The sequence below is a fragment of the Saccoglossus kowalevskii genome, chromosome 16 (genome assembly GCF_978046115.1).
Source record: "Saccoglossus kowalevskii chromosome 16, keSacKowa6.1, whole genome shotgun sequence".
NCBI classification, from domain to species: Eukaryota; Metazoa; Hemichordata; class Enteropneusta; family Harrimaniidae; genus Saccoglossus; species Saccoglossus kowalevskii.
The window spans coordinates 16797075-16801925 of record NC_140656.1 but is presented as its reverse complement, the minus strand read 5'-3'; positions in this window follow the sequence as shown (position 1 = coordinate 16801925).

The window sequence follows — 4851 nt, the reverse complement described above, 5'->3', positions numbered from 1 at the left end:
GAGTAACACCTACAGAGATTACGTGTACACAGAATGTTACACCTGCTGAGATTACGTGTACACATAGAGTAACACCTACAGAGATTACATGTACACAGAATGTTACACCTGCAGAGATTACGTGTACACAGAATGTTACACCTGCTGAGATTACGTCTACACATAGAGTAACACCTACAGAGATTACATGTACACAGAATGTTACACCTGCAGAGATTACGTGTACACATAGAGTAACACCTACAGAGATTATGTGTACACAGAATGTTACACCTGCAGAGATTACGTCTACACATAGAGTAACGCATACAGAGATTACATGTACACAGAATGTTACACCTGCAGAGATTACGTGTACACATAGAGTAACACCTACAGAGATTATGTGTACACAGAATGTTACACCTGCTGAGATTACGTGTACACATAGAGTAACGCATACAGAGATTACATGTACACAGAATGTTACACCTGCAGAGATTACGTCTACACATAGAGTAACGCATACAGAGATTACGTGTACACAGAATGTTACACCTGCTGAGATTACGTGTAGACATAGAGTAACACATACAGAGATTACATGTACACAGAATGTTACACTGCATAGATTACATCTACACATAGAGTAACACCTACAGAGATTACGTCTACACAGAATGTTACACCTGCTGAGATTACGTCTACACATAGAGTAACACCTACAGAGATTACGTCTACACAGAATGTTACACCTGCTGAGATTACGTCTACACATAGAGTAACACCTACAGAGATTACGTGTACACAGACTGTTACACCTGCAGAGATTACGTATACACGTAGAGTAACACCTACAGAGATTGCGTGTACACAGAATGTTACACCTACCGAGATTACGTCTACACATAGAGTACACCTACAGAGATTACGTGTACACAGAATGTTACACCTGCAGAGATTACGTCGACACATAGAGTAACACCTACCGAGATTACGTGTACACAGAATGTTACACCTGCAGAGATTACGTCTACACATAGAGCAACATCTATAGAGATTACGTGTACACAGAATGTTACACCTGCAGAGATTACGTCTACACATAGAGTAACACCTACAGAGATTGTGTGTACACAGAATGTTACACCTGCTGAAATTACGTCTACACATAGAGTAACACCTAGAGAGTACGTGTACGCAGAATGTTACACCTGCTGAGATTACGTGTACACATAGAGTAACACCTACAGAGATTGCGTGTACACAGAATGTTACACCTGCTGAGATTATGTCTACACATAGAGTAACGCATACAGAGATTACGTGTACACAGAATGTTACACCTACAGAGATTACGTGTACACAGAATGTTACACCTGCATAGATTACGTCTACACATAGAGTAACACCTACAGAGATTACGTGTACACAGAATGTTACACCTGCAAAAATTACATCTACACATAGAGTAACGCATACAGAGATTACATGTACACAGAATGTTACACCTACAGAGATTACGTGTACACAGAATGTTACACCTGCATAGATTACGTCTACACATAGAGTAACACCTACAGAGATTACGTGTACACAGAATGTTACACCTGCAGAGATTACGTGTACACATAGAGTAACACCTACAGAGATTACGTGTACACAGAATGTTACACCTGCTGAGATTACGTGTACACATAGAGTAACACCTACAGAGATTACATGTACACAGAATGTTACACCTGCAGAGATTACGTGTACACAGAATGTTACACCTGCTGAGATTACGTCTACACATAGAGTAACACCTACAGAGATTACATGTACACAGAATGTTACACCTGCAGAGATTACGTGTACACATAGAGTAACACCTACAGAGATTATGTGTACACAGAATGTTACACCTGCAGAGATTACGTCTACACATAGAGTAACGCATACAGAGATTACATGTACACAGAATGTTACACCTGCAGAGATTACGTGTACACATAGAGTAACACCTACAGAGATTATGTGTACACAGAATGTTACACCTGCTGAGATTACGTGTACACATAGAGTAACGCATACAGAGATTACATGTACACAGAATGTTACACCTGCAGAGATTACGTCTACACATAGAGTAACGCATACAGAGATTACGTGTACACAGAATGTTACACCTGCTGAGATTACGTGTACACATAGAGTAACACATACAGAGATTACATGTACACAGAATGTTACACTGCATAGATTACATCTACACATAGAGTAACACCTACAGAGATTACGTCTACACAGAATGTTACACCTGCTGAGATTACGTCTACACATAGAGTAACACCTACAGAGATTACGTGTACACAGAATGTTACACCTGCTGAGATTACGTCTACACATAGAGTAACACCTACAGAGATTACGTGTACACAGACTGTTACACCTGCAGAGATTACGTATACACGTAGAGTAACACCTACAGAGATTGCGTGTACACAGAATGTTACACCTACCGAGATTACGTCTACACATAGAGTACACCTACAGAGATTACGTGTACACAGAATGTTACACCTGCAGAGATTACGTCGACACATAGAGTAACACCTACCGAGATTACGTGTACACAGAATGTTACACCTGCAGAGATTACGTCTACACATAGAGTAACACCTACAGAGATTGTGTGTACACAGAATGTTACACCTGCTGAAATTACGTCTACACATAGAGTAACACCTAGAGAGTACGTGTACGCAGAATGTTACACCTGCTGAGATTACGTGTACACATAGAGTAACACCTACAGAGATTGCGTGTACACAGAATGTTACACCTGCTGAGATTACGTCTACACATACAGTAACACCTAAACCTAAAGAGAGTACGTGTACACAGAATGTTACACCTGCTGAGATTACGTGTACACATAGAGTAACGCATACTGAGATTACATGTACACAGAATGTTACACCTGCAGAGATTACGTCTACACATAGAGTAACGCATACAGAGATTACGTGTACACAGAATGTTGCACCTACAGAGATTACGTGTACACAGAATGTTACACCTGCATAGATTACGTCTACACATAGAGTAACACCTACAGAGATTACGTGTACACAGAATGTTACACCTGCAAAAATTACATCTACACATAGAGTAACGCATACAGAGATTACATGTACACAGAATGTTACACCTACAGAGATTACGTGTACACAGAATGTTACACCTGCATAGATTACGTCTACACATAGAGTAACACCTACAGAGATTACGTGTACACAGAATGTTACACCTGCAGAGATTACGTGTACACATAGAGTAACACCTACAGAGATTACGTGTACACAGAATGTTACACCTGCTGAGATTACGTGTACACATAGAGTAACACCTACAGAGATTACATGTACACAGAATGTTACACCTGCAGAGATTACGTGTACACAGAATGTTACACCTGCTGAGATTACGTCTACACATAGAGTAACACCTACAGAGATTACATGCACACAGAATGTTACACCTGCAGAGATTACGTGTACACATAGAGTAACACCTACAGAGATTATGTGTACACAGAATGTTACACCTGCAGAGATTACGTCTACACATAGAGTAACGCATACAGAGATTACATGTACACAGAATGTTACACCTGCAGAGATTACGTGTACACATAGAGTAACACCTACAGAGATTATGTGTACACAGAATGTTACACCTGCTGAGATTACGTGTACACATAGAGTAACGCATACAGAGATTACATGTACACAGAATGTTACACCTGCAGAGATTACGTCTACACATAGAGTAACGCATACAGAGATTACGTGTACACAGAATGTTACACCTGCTGAGATTACGTGTACACATAGAGTAACACATACAGAGATTACATGTACACAGAATGTTACACTGCATAGATTACATCTACACATAGAGTAACACCTACAGAGATTACGTCTACACAGAATGTTACACCTGCTGAGATTACGTCTACACATAGAGTAACACCTACAGAGATTACGTCTACACAGAATGTTACACCTGCTGAGATTACGTCTACACATAGAGTAACACCTACAGAGATTACGTGTACACAGACTGTTACACCTGCAGAGATTACGTATACACGTAGAGTAACACCTACAGAGATTGCGTGTACACAGAATGTTACACCTACCGAGATTACGTCTACACATAGAGTACACCTACAGAGATTACGTGTACACAGAATGTTACACCTGCAGAGATTACGTCGACACATAGAGTAACACCTACCGAGATTACGTGTACACAGAATGTTACACCTGCAGAGATTACGTCTACACATAGAGCAACATCTATAGAGATTACGTGTACACAGAATGTTACACCTGCAGAGATTACGTCTACACATAGAGTAACACCTACAGAGATTGTGTGTACACAGAATGTTACACCTGCTGAAATTACGTCTACACATAGAGTAACACCTAGAGAGTACGTGTACACAGAATGTTACACCTGCTGAGATTACGTGTACACATAGAGTAACACCTACAGAGATTACATGTACACAGAATGTTACACCTGCAGAGATTACGTGTACACAGAATGTTACACCTGCTGAGATTACGTCTACACATAGAGTAACACCTACAGAGATTACATGTACACAGAATGTTACACCTGCAGAGATTACGTGTACACATAGAGTAACACCTACAGAGATTATGTGTACACAGAATGTTACACCTGCAGAGATTACGTCTACACATAGAGTAACGCATACAGAGATTACATGTACACAGAATGTTACACCTGCAGAGATTACGTGTACACATAGAGTAACACCTACAGAGATTATGTGTACACAGAATGTTA